General features: G+C 37.7%; 1 pseudogene; it reads right to left on the bottom strand.

Moving 5' to 3' along the window:
• Positions 1-77: 77 nt before the first annotated feature.
• Positions 78-7,383, bottom strand: LOC107966512 (ribosome biogenesis protein BMS1 homolog; annotated as a pseudogene).
• Positions 7,384-18,247: the final 10,864 nt, after the last annotated feature.

Below are 18,247 nucleotides of genomic sequence, written 5' to 3' on the forward strand. Positions count from 1 at the left end.
TACATAATTCTCACAACGTTTTATATATATATATATATATATATATATAAAATATATGTAAAAATAAGAGAGTTGGTCAAAATTGCTCATATTAAACATGTTCCAATTACTACCCTACTTTAAACAAGAACCTTATAAATTCCTAAAATATATAAAATGTAAGGAATGGTACAAATAATGCTTCACTTCTTGGAGATGAAGTGAAGATGAAACATAAACCCTATTTATTTATCCCAATTATTCCATTTCACATACTCACAAAGGACACTATTCTGTCACCATTTAACCCTGTTCCCCAAAATCTCATAAATGCAGTTTCAAAAACAGCAAAACTATGCAAATTAAAATGTGATGATGTTACCAAACATGCTATGTAATTAGGGACATCTCCCAATGCTTAACCCTCCAAATAGTCATTCTGTTACAATCTATTACCGGAGGGTGTTAACAGTAGAAAGAAAGTAACAGTCATCTTTATCTGTAATTTGCTGCTTGCTTGCTTTGTGTACCATAGTTAAAACTATTCAGGACCAAGAGTGTTATAAAATTGTATTTTTCTTTCTAGATAATATGGTTTTTCTGTATCATTTTCAATTGATATCACTACGGATCTATTTTTCATGACTTACCACATACTGGCTTGTGTTGTTATTCTGTATTGATTTAGGTTATTGCTAGCAATGTAGCCGAAACTCTGATTTCCAAGATCAGCAGCTACTAACTATGATTTCTCACCCAGGAGCATGAGGAGGGAATATACACAGCTCAGTGTTGTTGCTTTTTTTTCCCTTAACATCAAAGGTGTTAGGGAAATAATCAAGAACTGCTTTTACTGTGAATGTCAGCTTGTGAAAATTGACATGATACAGTTCCAGCCTGACTCCCATTGGTCTCAAATACTTAATTAGAAAGAAGGCACACCATGAAACAGTTGGGGCTTGACCTTTAAAATGAAAATGGAATATAATTAGATTTGAAAGTGTAAACGGGCATAAAAGGGAAGGCTTAGTGAAAAATGATTATATTACTAATACTTGAAATTAATATTAGAATTAACAATTCAGATGTAAATAATGTTCTTTTAATTTAGAAACTGTCACACTTAGCAGAGCTAAAGGAGCATTTTTCTTTTGTCGGAAATGGAAATGTGCATAAAATATGTTTGTTTCAACCTTTACAAAAGTGTCCTTCAGATCCCATAATGTATTACTAAATAAAACTAAAATCTAGCCTGAAAAATCTCCATACTCACATACTTAGCAGGTAAACAAACTAAAAGTCTAAGTTTAGTAGTATGTGTCCCCGTAACAACAGCTTAGTCTCAGCCAATCCCAGTAGCTATACTTTAACCACTCATAGGCGGCCAACTGGTTAAACCTTGTTTAAATAAGGCAAATGCTGAGCTGTAACCAATCCAGCTATTTCTGTACCTCAGTTTCGGTTTCTGCACATTACATTTTTTTCCCATAGATATTTGACCATGTGACAGTGCCAAAGTCTCTCTGAAATTTCTTTGATTCTAAGGGCTGATTTGCAAATCATTTTTTTTCTTTTCTCAAGTAAACTCTCTTAAATTTGTCTAAAGTTTTTCTTTTAACAGTATCAATAATTTACATATTTTGGAGGTGGGGAATAAGAATATATCTCATAGCACCTGGGTCCCAATACACTTTAAACAAGAGAGGTTTCCAAGAAAATTGAGTGAAATATAACAGGCTTTCTCTGGGACTGGCCCACAAAGAAGGGCATTACATAATGATAAAGTGTTGAATTGAACAAGAAAACTTCACTATTCTAAATATTAATATTTATGCATCCAAAACAGGAGAACCCAGATTCATAAAGCAAGTTCTTAGAGACCTTCAAAGAGACTTAGACTCCCACAAAATAGTAGTGACAGAAAAATGCAAAGTTAGGTAAATTGATAAGCATCATTTCATGTATCTATTATCTCTTTGTTAATAGTTCTCATTGCACTTTAAAAAAGGCTAGTTAAAATGTTTAAGCATTTCATAAACGTTCAATTCAAAATAGAATAACCTGCTGCTAAATGACTTTTAGGTAAATAATGAACTTAAGGCCAAAATTAAGAAGTTCTTTGAAACGAATGAGAAAAAAGATACAACATACCAGAATCTCTGGGACACAACCAAGGCGGTGTTAAGATGGAAATTTACAGCACTAAATACCCACAACAAAAAGTTAGAAATATTTCAATTTAACAACCTAACATCACAACTAAAATAACAAAAGAACCAACAAAAAACCAGCCCCAAAGCCAGCAGAAGACAGTAAATAACCAAAATCAGAGCTGAACTGAAGGAGATTGAAACACAAAAGTATTCAAAAGATCAATGAATCCAGGAGTTGGCTTTTTGCAAAAAAATCAATAAAATAGAAACACTGCCAGCTAGACTAATAAGAGAGAAAATCCATATATAACACAATCAGAAACAATGGAGGAGATATTACCACTGACTCCAAAGAAATACAAATAACCATCAGAGAATATTATGAATACCTCTATCCACACACAAGAAAATCTAGAAGAAATGGATAAATTCCTGAACACATACACCCTCCCAAGACTGAGCCAGGAAGAAATTTTGAATCCCTGAAGAGGCCAATAGTGAATGAGCTCTGAAACTGAATCAGTAACAAATAGCCTACCAAAAAATAAAAAAAATTAAAAAAAATAAAAGCCCAAGACCAGACAGATTCACAGCTGAATTCTACCAGATGAACAAAGAAGAGCTAGTACCATTCCTGCTGAAACTATTCCAAAAAATTGAGGAGGAGGGACTCCTTCTCCTTCATACCTCATTATGGGAGGCCAGAATCATTCTGATACCAAAACCTGGCAGAGACACAATAAAAAAAGGAAACTTCAGGCGAATATCCTTGATGAACATTGATGAAAAAATTCTCAACAAAACTCAGCAACTGAATCCAGCAGCACATCAAAAAGCTTATCCATCACAGTTAAGTAGGCTTTATCCCTGGGATGCAAGGTTGGTTCAACATACAGAAATCAATAAATGTGATTTGTCACATAAAGAGAACTAAAGACAAAAACCACATTATTATCTCAATAGATGCAGAAAAGGCTTTTGATAAAAACCAACATCCAGCCGGGTGTGGTGGCTCACGCCTGTAATCCCAGCACTTTGGGAGGCTGAGGCAGGTGGATCACGAGGTCAGGAGATCAAGACCATCCTGGCTAACATGGTGAAAGCCCGTCTTTACTAAAAATATAAAAAATTAGCCAGGCGTGGTGGCAGGCGCCTGTAGTCCCAGCTACTTGGGAGGCTGAGGCAGGAGAATGGTGTCAACCTGGGAGGCAGAGCTTGCAGTGAGCCGCCGAGATCATGCCACTGCGCTCCAGCCTGGGTGACAGAGTGAGACTCCATCTCAAAAAAAAAAAAAAAAAAAAAAAAGAAGAGAGGTGCCATGTGTACAAAAATCAAAAAAAGCAAGCCTCTGCCTCAAAAAAAAAAAAAGGAAAAGAAAATATGGATGCTCCAAAGATAAAGAAAAGCCTCAATCCAACTATATTATTGCAATAACAAGAGATTTCAGAGTGTACATTGCCATTCTACCACTGGAAGTTTGTTTCATCTTCCCTCACACTTGGAAAGGTCGCCATCTCCCAAAGCAGGCAAATTCTCACAGGAAAAAGAGAAAACGCGCACTTCCACCAGCATGTGGCTTCGTAAGGGCAAGCATGTGCACCTGGCACATAGGAGGTACATGCTATTTGTTAAATGATATGTTCACAGTGACTAGGCCTGCTACGCCCTTCCAAGGAACATGCTTGGCAAAGCCATACAGCAGTCAGGATAAGATATGTATCACATCCTTATCTCTGGGAACTTACCCTTTTCTGAAGTTATAGCTAACTTAGTAAAAGTATAAGAGAAGTAACATGATATGACAAAATTTAACATGTTCCACTGAAGAAAACAACAAACACACGCATGTCCCTCAGATGACAACAGCCATGCCAACTCTATGTCTGTGGTGGCATCCCCTACCTGAAACGATCATCACAGGGCCTCTGATCTCAGTCAACTTCTGCCAATGAAGTTCTGAATGAGGCATTATATCAAAGTGCTCTTTCCAACTTTGGAGGCCCCGTCACCACTACCACTATTGGTGGGGGCTCTAATGGAGTTCGATCAACCACTGGAATACGATGCTTTTTTGTCTTCAAATCCTGAGTCCTATTCATTTAAAAAAAACAAACAAACAAAAAAGTAAACTCACTTTCAAAATAGAGTAAAAGTAGACTTTTAAAATATACTTATAGATATGAGTACTTTCGTATATTTCATAGAGTATAACAGACAATATATAAATATAATTAACTTGTCAATTAACTTGTTAACTTTTGAGCCCCATCCAAATAACTGCTGTTCAATAAAGATGTAACAAGATAACTTCAATAGTATAGAGAGTTGAAAATTAAACACTCCTTAAATCTGACTGTTTTATGAGTGATTTTAATAATTTTTTAAAAACCAAAAGGTAAATACTGAGGCAGTGCATCATAACAGATGAGAGCAGAGGCTCTGGAGTTAAATTTGGCTCTCCTACTTGCTGGTTATACGATTGGAGGTAACTTGTTTTCTTGACCTCAGTTTTCTTGTCCATAAAAAGAGGGCAAGAATGATTCCTACTCTGGTAAGGCTGCTGGAAGGATTTAGTTGAATAATGTTTAAAGTACACTGCTAAGAATATCATAAGGACTCACTCAATAAAGCTATGTTAGTATTAAATATTGTAATTTTTGTATTTTATATTACAACTTTGTAAAACATATTCAGTGGGAAAAAGCACACTTATCACCATAGAAACAGTTTAAAGTTTAGGAAGAATCAAATTCTATAAATTCTTGTATCTTGGGCAAGAAACACCAACCAGTGTGCAGATGCTGGAGGCAAGGCAGCTTCTATGGGAAGTCTTCTCACGTTTTAGTAAAAGCCACACAGCATGCATCTCCATGTCCTTTGGAGCTGGACTAGACTTGTGAATCCAAATGTGACCTGTGAGAGGCTCCTACTATTTAAAAAGAATCAATGAAAGAAGCATCAGACTGTAGCTAAACATACCTGTGAAAGGATCGAGCCATCCACACAGCAGACTGAACTGCAAAAGCTTTGGGATTTCTCTTCTGGGCATCTTCTTCGTCTCCTAGCTGGAGATCCTGCAGATGCCGCTTCTTTTTCTTTTCATCTTTGGGTCCACTGTTTTTCTTTCTTTGTTTCTTCTGGTCCTTAGTCTCCATAGTGGCTATTTACCAATAACAAGTAACTCTAACCTACAAGGAAGAAGGTTGGGGTAAGGAGGTGGGAGAAGCATTTTACAATCCAGGCAATACCCAGGGAAAAACATTAAATTTCATTTATTTCTTTATGAAGACATGATGTATTTGTTCACTGAACAAGGGTAGAAACTGCTTAACCCTCCCCAATTTCATTTATCTCTGTTATGCTATAAATCAGATGAGTTACTTCTGCTAAGATTACACTTTATGATTAAGTTACTTTTTATTCGTCTTAAGTGTCAACATCATCAGTATCTATTTCTGCAAGGATAGAAATATTCTGTATCTGTACTTTTCCGCCATTTAGCCATTAGCCACATGTGGTTACTGAAAATGTACTTAGAGAAACTGAAAAAAATGAATTTTTAATTAATTTCATTCCAACTCTAAATAGTCACATGAGGCTACCATACTAGACAGCTCAGACCTAGATATTGACTGGACTAATGTAATGAAGTGGTTTCCTAACTTAAACCAAAACTTAAATTTTAATAAAAAATTTAAAATGCTTTTATGAACTTCCAACATGATCACAGTATTACTTTTAGTACCTGTTGACTCTGCAAAACTCCTAAATTACAACTCATCTACACACATTTGAAAAATAGCAATATCTGCATGTGTGAGATATGACTGGTTCTAAATGATGCCTGGAGACCCTATGGACTTACAGAGACCCTTCCAGTGATTTCTGAGGTACCTGGGAATCTGTGGCCAATAAATTGGTAATCACTGAATTAGTGAGTTTTTTTTTTAGAATATCGGGCTGCATAAAATCTGACAGCTTGATTGAAAAACAGCGGGGCAGGGTGCCACTTCATTCAATTAAGGTCCTGTATTAATTCCGTTTAATAAATGTTTGTGTCTGTCTATGATGTGCTAGCCACTGTGCCAGTAAATGGATATACCTATGATCTGACTTGCAGAGAATCCAAACTAGTATCTTTCGTGCCATGCAATAAGGGCTACATTGCAAGGCTGCACAGGGTGCTACTGGGGCACAGAGGTGAGTCAGAGGCTTCCCACAGACACACACACGAGCGGAAATAGAAAGTCTTTATATATCACCATAATGTCAAGGAACACCAGCCGGGAGTTAGGAGAGCTGGGCACTAGGAACTCTTTGAAACCGAATAGCTGTGTGATTTCAGAGATTATGTTGCTTCTCTACTATATTTTAGTTCCGAACTTGTCCTAATGTTTCTCTCCCTTTTCTTCTTGGTGGGAAAAGCACAATTTGGGGTCAACACATTCGGCTCAGGTCTAAGTCGCCTGCCGGGACCACGTCGCCAGGAAACCACGTCTCCCCGACACCTTCCCTCCCCGTCCGGGCTCTCTGCAGGGATTCACCCCGTCCCACTCCCAACGACCCCCGGGCACACCTCTGGCAGATGCGAAATATGCTGCTCCTGGGGAGCAAAGAATGAGCCGGAGGACCTTCCCACGCGCACGACTCGCCATCTTCCCAGTGCCCCAGAGCCAGGGACCCCACCGCCGCCTACCCCAGCCCGCGGCACCACCGAACCTGCTCACAACTGCAACTCCTCAGGTCCGCTTGGACACCGCGGGAAACGGAAATTCACTGTCGCGCCGACTCGCCGGGAGGGAAACAAAAGGCAGAAAAAAAAGACCGGTGCCTGGAGGACTTTCAGGGTAGAGCTGGAAGAAAGACTCGTCAACAGCTGAGTGCAGGCGCCGGCGCCGTCTGCGCAGTGCGTTCCACCGGGTCCGCGTGCCTCCGGATTCCGCCCCACCCCGCCCTCGGAACTCGCTGCCTCAACTCCTGCGGAGGGACTCCGGAGCAGTGTACACCGCGCTCCAGGAGTCCTCCCCGAAGGCCAGAGCAGCTGTGCGGCCTGTCGCGGATTAGTTGGTGCGGTGCAAAAGCCAGAAGGAGGCGCATTTGGTCCTGGCCACCCCGGAGTGACCGTGCCCGGGACGAATGGACTATGGCTGGACTGGGAGTCCACTTCCTCCTCTTTAAAGATGACAGATGAGGGAGATCTCGCGTTCTGGGGGTGCCCTAAAGCCCTCTTTTGGCCGGAAGCGGTGGCTCATGCCTGTAATCCCATCCCTTTGGGAGGCCGAGGCGGGAGGATCGCTTGAGCCCAGGAGTTCAAGACCAGCCTGGGCAACATAGGGAGGCTACGGCTCTCTCTCAATAAATAAATAAATAAATAAATAAATAAATAAATAAATAAAAGCAAGCAAGCCCGCGTCCTGGCGGGCGCCTGTGGTCCCTGTGGTCCCAGCTACTCTGGAGGCTAAGGCAGAACGATCGCTTGAGCCTTGGAGGCGGAGGTTGCAGTGAGCTGAGATCGAGCCACTGCACTCCAGCCTGGGCGACAGAGCAAGACACTGTCTCAAAGAAAAATAAATAAATAAAATAAGGCCTTCTTTTTCCAGGACCAACAGACTCTGAGGGCAGGGACAAACTGACCCAGCCTAAACTACCTCGCCTTCCCTGCTCCCGGGAAAGGGGCTTTCCCTGAGGGAATGTAGCATCTTGCCATTTTCTTCCTGCACAGCTTTGCCTTCCCAGGGATCCTCCCATTGCCACCTGAGGAAATGCCTTGGAGTTCATCTAACCCCCAGCCCAGGTACTTGGGACGCCTACAGAGCCTACATTGTCAGGATGCATCTTCCTCTAGTCTTGGAGGGGTTCCTTTCAATAAGATCCCACCAGTGCACGCAAGGCTCAATTCTACACCTAAAAACTAGGCCCACTCCTGTCACCGAGACCCCCAGGCTTCAGGTCCTGTCATAGGGACCTTGTTTTCGCCCCCAGCAGCCCTCAGGTATTCATTCTGCATAGGCTATATACTGGGTGCTAGACTGGGGAGGCTACCCACGTGGCACATGATTCCCTTATCCCTGAAGAGCTTAAGATGTTGTAACTTCTTCACACTAGGCCTCTTACTTCATGGAGATGTCAGTATCTGGGTAGATAATCTTTCTAACATCCTTTTGATCTCATGAAGCCCACTCCTGTCCTCTGCCCTACCTCAGCTTCCCCCTCCCTCCATGATCAGACCTTAGACCTTGTCAGGTCCAAGGACTGCAAACCCCACAGTAGCCCACTCTGACCACCACCTCCTAGCTATCCAGGTTACTCCCTGTACTGCCCTGAAACAAAACTCCTGCAACCTTACCAGCACCTCCAATCAAGATCTTACTACCTGTTCACTGTTTCTTCCTTCCTTTATGACTTTTCCCTCTCTAGTGAGCCAGCTTAAACTCCATGGCCAACCATTCTCATTGGTCCCTTGCACACCTCCTCAACTCACCCACCTCCCTGTCACCTCCTATCTGCTTAGTAAGATGGGAGCCCTGGATAAACCCAGCTCTCCATCTATTCCATGCCACAACGATGCAACTAAACATGGCTGGAGGAAAACAGGGCCATGCCAGCAGTCCTCACTTTAATCATTCTTTGTCCGGTCTATTCAATCTCCCATTGTTCCAAATGAGTATTTTGCACGTCTTCCTCTCTGTTCAGTCCTTCCTACTGCCTCCCCCTTCCTTGCCTCCTGAAAAAAGAAGGGAAAAAAGACCTTTTGAAAAAAGAAGGGATAGGTGTTCACAACTCAGTGTGAAGTGTTTAAAAGAGAGCCACACAAGCACGAAGAAAGCCAGGAGTGAGTAACCTGCAGAAAAGTAGGTAAAGGTTCTGATCTGGATCCAGATGGGAAATGGAATGGCAAGTGAAAATCAGGAAATATTTTGAAGAAGATAAATGTTCCTGGGTATCTTTGAATACCTGGTAAATTATTAAGTTCTTATATATAATAAAGTAAGACTGTAGGTTTGTCTTTTTATTCAGGTATTTGAGGAAAATGTGTCTCCAAGGACTATTGAAATCTGAGACATATGTTCTGGGTACATTAAGGAGAAGGTATAGTAGTGTTGAAGAATTTCAAAATATATTTAGGTCTTGTAAGTCAGCCCTTCTCCTTACATTAACTATATGACTCCTTCATAGTGGATTATCATTCCATCCAAAATTTCCTATTTCAAAAGCCACATTTGGTTCATGCAGATATGAAAAGATGCCATAGTAGGAGAAAAAAGTTTGGAGATGATGAAGATGCAAACAGGAGTATTTAGTAATACTTTAGTAAGCTTACACGAATACGATAAAATACAGTTTTAATTTGGTTTCTAAGTATACTTTATTCTAGACATTATAAATCACCATCACTTGAGAGAAAAAAAGAGAGCCAGAGATGAATATACACGTTCCAACATAATGTAAAGGCATAGTAGCATCCTCAACATGACATATGCTGTGCTCTTAAATATTAAGGATAAGATGCTAAAATTTGTCTTTATCCCCATGTTTTGGGTTCTAAAATATTAGATGTAGAAAAAAAGAAAAAGAAAGTAAAAAGACACCACTCTAAGACAAGGAATTTTATTTTCATAAGACATCCATATCCACGTAATTTGTAGGCAGTTTCCTAAATGGCTTTCAGTGATCCCCTTTTCTTAACATTCATATCCTGTCCTTTCAGCTTGATAGTTGGCTTGAGATAAATCACACTTGAGCTTAATCACTTCCAAGTCTAGATGACAAAAGCCTTTGACTTTTTTCTTGCACATTCTTTTTTGCCTTTTTATTTATTAGCCCTGTCGAAGCTGCTTCCATGTTGTGAGATGCTTTATGGGTAACATCCATGTGGTAAAACAGTGAAGTAGGCCTCTTGCCAACCACCAATTAAGAATAGCCATAGAGGAACTGAGTCCCACCAACAGCTACTTGAGTCACTATAAAAGTGGACTCATCACTGGTTGAACCTTGGGATAATGATAGCCCAACTGACACCTTGATTTTAGCCTTGTGAGATACTCAGACACAGACAATGCAGCTAAGCATTCTCTGAATTTCTGACTCATGGAAACTGTGAGATTATAAATGTTTGCTGCTTTATCCACTAAGATTTTGGATAATTTGTTAAAAAAATACATAACTAATACACATACACAACTTGCAAGATAAAATATAACTTTAGAGGAAAAAAGAAGAAATCAAACAAGAACTAGATGCAGTTAACATAAACTAAGCTCAACATATTTCATTACAGCATGTGGAAATTGTAAAGTATCTTTTTCTTATATATGTTAAGTACTCAGTAAAAAATTACAGTATTGCTGAAATCTGTATACTGAAGTTGAAAAAGACAAAGAAAACTTAGAGGATGTGTGGGAGGTAGTGAAAAGATAATTAAAAGATTCAAAATCAAAATTTATATAACAGAATTTGTATTTTAAGAAAAATGTAAAGAGTTACAAAAAGTATGTCCCCTTCTCTGACAGTAATTATTACCCTATTTGCTATAATATAATAAATAAGGTTTTGAGTAACAAATTTGTGGCAGATTTAAGCAACAATCCAGGTAAACAGACAACTCTCTTTCAATAAGGGAGAAGGAAATGACAATTACATTATTCAGCAAAAACATTTTATCTTTGTTTACAGACTTTGTGTGTGTGTGAATGTTTCTCACAAATTGCAAAGGTCCCCAATCTTAACAAAGAATTTATTTGACCATTAACTATATTTCATGTGTAACCTTTATTTTACAACATGAAATTATATATTGAATTTAGATTTTTACATTTTGTTAATTACTACTTCACAAGAAGGGGAAAAATAAAAAATCTTCAAAAAGCAATTATAGCTCAATGATTTAAATCAATTCACCAGGCTATGGTTGTGGCAGATAATAAAAAATTAAATTCTTCTTCCAAAGCTAAGTTGATTACTCTGAGTACCTACCTGTGTTCTTCCAAAATTTTATAAATTACATGGGATTGGAACTCAGAGGAAATTTAGATTGCTTTTTTTCCAACTTTTAAGTTCAGTGGTACATGATCATGATAAAATGATGGCTAAAATGAGGATCTAAATCTATTGTATCATTACTTTAAAATCAGAAATAAATGATAACAGTAAAGTATTTTATTAACTTATTTCTGAGGTAATAGAAAAGGAATATATATCATGAGGAAGAATGAATTGATTTGGACTGGTAACGATTTTAAGTGAAAATTTATGTGATTTTAAGAGAAATTTACACACATAGTTAGTATGCAGGAAGGTGTGGAATGCAAAAAAGACCTGAGATAAAATTAATGGCTTAAAAAATTCTGAGAGCCCAAACAGCCATGCACCATTATATTCAAAAACAAAATAAGCACATGCTGAAACATTACCTTAATGTGAGGAAAAACTTGATGTGCTGGGAATAGTGAGAAATGACATATTTCCTGGACTGGCCAGACTGCTTTTTTAGTAAATTGGAGCCACAAAATCAAGGTATATATTCAATCCATGAATGTTTTGATTTCTCATTTGCAGCATTTTGAGGTTTTGATACATCAAAGCATTCTGAATAATAAAATCTCACATCTAATGTTGGTAAATATGACCACAACAAACTCTAAAATTCTACACTCCTTGCCTTTCTGCCTGAACCTTGCCCCCCCAAAATAATTTATTTCAGGCATTTCCAGTCAAAATTTTAAAACTGATACTAATTTTGTGTAGTTTGGGTCATGTTTATGACATATTAATTAGTCATAGATGTCAAGAAACAGAATGACCTAGGTAATATGCTCAACTCTGAAGCTAGGCTGTCAGGTTTTGAAACCAATGGATTAAGAACAGGGAAGTGGCTGGGCGCAGTGGCTTATGCCTGTAATTCCAGCACTTTCAGGGGCCGAGACAGGTGGATCATTTGAGATCAGGAGTTTGAGACCCACCTGGCCAACATGGGCGAAACTCCGTCTCTACCCAAAATACAAAAATTAGCCAGGCGTGGTGGCACACATCTGTAATCCAAGCTACTCAGGAGGCTGAGACAGGAGAATAGCTTGAACCTGGGAGGTGGAGGTTGCAGTGAGCCGAGATCGTGCCACTGCACTCCAGCCTGAGTGACATAGCAAGACTCTGTCTCAAAAACAAAACAAAACAAAACAGGTAAGGGGTAATTCTCCAAAGAAAAACTACCATTATTTTATCAAAATAATGAAGGAAGCATTCTGGTCAGTCAAACCAACCTATGTCTATAATCAAAGTGCAAGCTTTACAGAGAAATTTTTAATACAGAACTGAAATATTATTCATAAGTAATTGGAGTATTCTGGGGAATAGATGCTAGTAAAAGTTAAGGAAAATTTATGCATTTTCTTGTCTTATAAGAAATGTCAATTAGGGTGAAATTCATGTTGTAAAAGTATTTACATATAAATTAACTTCAAGAAAAAATTTGCTGGAGATATTAGCAGAACAAGTTGTACTTTACAAAAAAAAATGCACGAATTTTATCTAGGCTGGGTTGAATATGTTTAGAAAAACACATTCTTTTGAAGAAAAAGTTAGATTGCAATATCTCAAGTAATAACTAGTGACAATGAAGATAATAAATGTTCTTATGAGCCCAAGAGTTGATATTTCTAAGTTTTACGGCATAGCTGATGAATCATTCAGTAAAACCAAATGAAAAAAATACCTTCAGTCTCTCAAATCAAACACCATACTGTTGAGATTTTAGCTATAACTTTATGTTTGTCTTGTTTGAAAAAGTATTTTAAAACCCCAAAATATTTTTTGTGAAACCATCTTAAATGGTTAAAATATTCCTTTTAGAGTAAACACTTATGAAATGCTTAAGCATTGTAACCTCATCATTCCAAAGGATTAAAATGTTTATTTTAAATTGAGCATTTATGAAATGCTTAAACATTTTAACTAGCATTTTTTAAAGTGCAATCATAAAACACTGTTTTTATTATGAAAGAAATATTTCCTAATTGCATTCACACATTTGAACTGTTTACACATGGGGCAATAAAATGAAATACAATTGTGAAACACATATTTTATACAAGGTATAGTTGCCAAAGCTTTTGTCATCTTGAAATAATCTTTTTATACTTTTTTGCTGTTAAAGCATAAGTTTGTGTCACAAGTTAAGTTGATTCTGGCAAATTGTAGTTAATCCCTGACTACTTGTCATGATTAGATATTCAGATAAGGTATACATCACAGACCATCTGTGAGAGGACACTATTTCATCTGTCTTCTGGGTAACAGGGAGGCTTATTTTGAGGATGGACCCACCCTGTTTTTTTGTGAAAGCAGGAGAGTGCCAGGTGGTTGGTACAGATAAACACAAAGGGTAATACCAGGGAAAAAGAAACGCAGGGCTTTGCCAGCAAACCTTTACAATATTGGTGCACTACAACAGGTGGTAAACAGTGAGATGCCATATATGTGTACAAAGCCAGAATACATTTCACAATTTGTAGCTCAGATTCCACGAGACACTAAGAATACAGATGTTAGGAAGTTTCAAATTTCAATAAGGGTAGAATCTAATACCACTTTGAAAATACCCTTTCTCAACTGCATGTACTTATATTGCTAACTGGAGAAAATAGCTCTGGAGAGTAATCATGGAACTGTGCGGGGCTTATTTGGTTAATGGGACCAAACATACAATTAGGTAGAAGAAATAAGTTCTAGAGTTCAATAGCACTGTAAGGTGACTAGTTACTAATTTATTGTATATGTCAAAATAGCCAAAAGAGAATATTTGAAATGTTCCTAAAACAAATAAATAATAAACCTTTGTGGTGATGGATAACCTAAATACGGTGATTTGATTTTTACACATGGTATGCATGTATCAAAATATCACATTTACTTGTTATAGATACATAAGACATGTACTATATAAATATGTACAACTCTTGCATATCCATAAAAAGTAAATACATGAATAGATTAACAAATAGAACAAGAAAAAATTATGAGTACAAAATATTTAGCCTTTTTCTAGGTTTCATGAGAAATCTGCAAATTTCCTAGGGGAACTTATGATAGCCTATTAACATGCAAATATAATGTATTAGATCTAACTTTTAAAAGTAAAAAGAGATTTTTTTATCATCCTGAAGAAGAAAAAGAACTTTTACCAAGGTTTTCTTGTCCCGGGCTCACCATATAATGATGAAAGCAAACTGGAGTAGAAAGTAAGGCAAAGAAAAATAAATACATATTTTTTCAGTGGTCTCTAAGCATCTTAAACTTTGTTATCTCTCATGTCTAGCTTTATTCCAGGCGCAAACTGATCAAAAATTGGTTCCCTGAATGAGCTTGCCATATCAGATACAGAAATTTTAAGATTTGCTAATTCAAAGTACAAGAACACAGTAAATAGTAAGAGAAGACATGAGCCTGTCAGTATATTAAATTCACTGGCATGCTTTTTTCATCTATTTCCCTTCAGAATCTGTTACAAAACCTAGAGAAATGTGACTCCTACCAGCCACTGTTATGCAAAGGTGTGCCAGACTCATTGTGTTTAGGGCAGAAAGTGTAGCCTGGAGTAAAAAAATAAAAAATAAAGATTTTAAGTCCAAGAATGCTCAAATGTATTAAGTATTATGATGTATTACCAAATTTTGATTGCTGCATAAAATACCTCTTTGTGACAACCCAGTTTACATGCAATTTCAATGATGACTATTAGAGAACTATTAAGCCGAGCAGGTCATGTAGCTTAGGGTAAACCTCATGACCTCATCTGTTGGAACATGTGTGGATAGGATAGACCAAGGAAAGGCTGGGCGCAGTGGCTCACGCTTGTAATCCCAGCACTTTGGGAGGCCGAGGCAGGCGGATCACAAGGTCATGAGATCGAGACCACCCTGGCTAACAGGGTGAAACCCCATCTGTACTAAAAAATACAATAAATTAGCCGGGCGTGGTGGTGGGCACCTGTAGTCCCAGCTACTCGGGAGGCTGAGGCAGGAGAATGGCGTGAACCCAGGAGGCAGAGCTTGCAGTGAGCCGAGGTCTTGCCACTGCACTCCAGCCTGAGAGACAGAGCAAGACTCCATCTCAAAAAAAAAAAAAAAAAAAAAAAAAAAAAAAAAAAAAGGATAGACCAAGCTAAAAATATGCTCTGAGTAAGAGGTAAGCATGGAGGATCAATTCAAAATGGTCCCAAATGAAGATGCCTTCTGAGTATATGTCAGGGAAGTGAAGACAATGAATAGTTCCATGCAAGCAATTCAAGTGAGAAAGGGCAATGCGTAAGGCAAAATAAATGAGATGAGAAGCAACCTTTGCCCTCAAAGAGCCTGGTAAGAAGAAGATTTTTTTTGTAAGTCTTGCTTATTTTTCATTAGAAAAAAAGTTAGAGGCAAATCTTTTCACTTAGGCATATCATAAAAATATTTCTGTATCCTCACTATGAATGAGAAAATAAGCATAAACTCAAATTATAAAAAGATCCAACAGGCAAAAAGCTATGTCATATAATGTTTGTTTGAGGTTGATACTTTAAAAGAAATTATCTACCCACAAGTTGGGGAGAAAATAAATAGAAATCTGTTTTTCTCCACTGCTTTAAGAATCTAGACTGATTTCAACTCTCTTAGACAAAATTTCACATAGACCACATGCATGAACATTTTTATGCTGCCATTATACCTTATATGGCAAATAATTGCTATAGCCATACTTATTTTACTTTGTTGAGCTAAATACATTTTTACCAAAAAATAGTATGTATCAAAATCTTAAATGCTGACATTTAATGGGAAAATGGAATAACTTACATGTGCTATAATTCTCAACCTGTTTAGTGCAAAAGATCTTAAAAGATGAAAAAAGTTTAGAGAGACCAATCACAAATGGAAACGAAAGGAAAATTCAAAATGATGTCAAGATAAAAACTAGAATATTAGCTCCAGGACAGCAAAAACTTCTGTCTTTTATTTTTTAAACTACTCTCACCCTGGTACTCAGAAATTTGTTTGGACATAGTAAGCACCCAATAGATTTATTGAATGAGTAAACACATTTTAAAACATCAAAATTATTACCTGTATTACAGTGAAAAAAATACCTAATGACCTTCTACAATGTGCCATTCTTTATGCAAAGTACTTTATATATATCAGCCTGTATAATCACTGTTAAAACCAATGAGAAAGATAATAATTTATTGATGAGAAATTGGAAGTTCAGATCTATTAAGAAAGTCATCCAAAGCCATGCTGACTTCAAAGTACAGACTCTTTACTTTAGGACATGGCATAACCCCCAGAGGGTAATGATATTGAGAAAGCTTTGCCATTGGAAACACAATTTCATAGACAAGAAGAGAAGGTTATGTTCACATTACTTTTCATGCTTCACATGGCAAGAACATTCTGCTCTTTAATGTTAGGATTCATAACTTTCCCTAAATACTCTGTGCTCTGTTGTCTAAATGGTAACACCAAGAATCATCACTTTTCCTCCGTAATAGGATGTGCAGTGTCTTTGTGTGAAATATAGTCTATAGTTGTATATCTTCTAGTTGAGAAATTTAATCATGCAATATATCTGGAATAAGAAAAAAATACAGCAACAATTAAAATAGGACAATAAAAATGAGTAAGATGTTTAAATTTCCATTGCCAGAAAAATCGTGCAAAACACAATTCATGAAAGAGAGAGTGGCATAAAACAACTGCAGGGGAGAAATGATGAAAACAGAGAAAGAAAGAGATAAACTAGTGAAATAAAATTGAAAAAAGCTTCATTTTCACAGCATTGCATTTTGTGAAAAGTCTTACACTTTTACATTAAAGAGTTTAAGAGTATACTAAATTGAATTTGTTTTTGACTTGATGTTTCTGCTTTAAATTATATCAAGGCTTAATTACCATTTAAAACTTACTATTAGTTAATTTATATATCATTACTAATGTCAGCATCTTGTCAGGCATAAGAGTTAAATATAAATTTATATTCCCCAGGTGAACACAATTGATACAAGAAAAAAAATTACTAATCAAGAAAAAAAAGGAGTTCCTTTCTCTAAATGTATCACATAGTGATACAGCTTTTTATACACTACAAATAGACTGGGTCAGAAGTTAAAGTCGTTTGTCTTCTGGAAAAATTATAAATCATATTTTATTAAGAAAAACAAAAAACTGTATTTACTCAAATTCAGGATAGGATCAATCAATATTTTCTCTTAAATTTACAGTTGACAAAAAATTGGAAAGAAGTAATAGAGGACTTTTGGTGTTTTATTATTGTTATGTGATATTATTCCTGATGACTCTAGAATTAACTTCACTTTAGTCTGTTCAAGGATATTACTCCCACAAGTGTTCCTTCCTCAGGATTATAAAATGTACCCCCTTTACTCTATCATACTCATTAGCATACTGTCTCATATGTTTCATGCTGTGGAACCTCATAGGACTTATAGCACCTATTACAACTCATTTATAACTTTTTTTTTTTGAGAGGGAGTCTTGCTCTGTTGCCCAGGCTGGAGTGCAGTGGCGTGATCTCGGCTCACTGCAACCTCTGCCTCCTGGGTTCAAGCAATTTTCTGCCTCAGCCTCCTGAGTAGCTGGGTAGCTGGGATTACAGGCGCCCACCACCACACCCGGCTTTTTTTTTTTTTGTATTTTTAGTAGAGACAGGGTTTCACCATCTTGGCCAGGCTGGTCTTGAACTCCTGACCTAGTGATCCACCCGCCTCGGTCTCCCAAAGTGCTGGGATTACATGCGTAAGCCACAGCGCCTGGCCCCATTGATAACACTTTTTAAAGTTCTCTATACTTTTTTTTTTTTTTTGAGACGGAGTCTGGCTCTGTTGCCCAGGCTGGAGTGCAGTGGCGCGATTTCGGCTCACTGCAAGCTCAGCCTCCCGGGTTCACGCCATTCTCCTGCCTCAGCCTCCCAAGTAGCTGGGCCTACAGGCGCCCGTGACCACGCCCGGCTAATTTTTTGTATTTTTAGTAGAGATGGGGTTTCACCGTGTTAGCCAGGATAGTCTCCATCTCCTGACCTCGCGATCTGCCCGCCTCGGCCTCCCAAATCTACTCTTTTTTATATTT

This window comes from Pan troglodytes, chromosome 8, assembly GCF_028858775.2.
Source record: "Pan troglodytes isolate AG18354 chromosome 8, NHGRI_mPanTro3-v2.0_pri, whole genome shotgun sequence".
NCBI classification, from domain to species: domain Eukaryota; kingdom Metazoa; phylum Chordata; class Mammalia; order Primates; family Hominidae; genus Pan; species Pan troglodytes.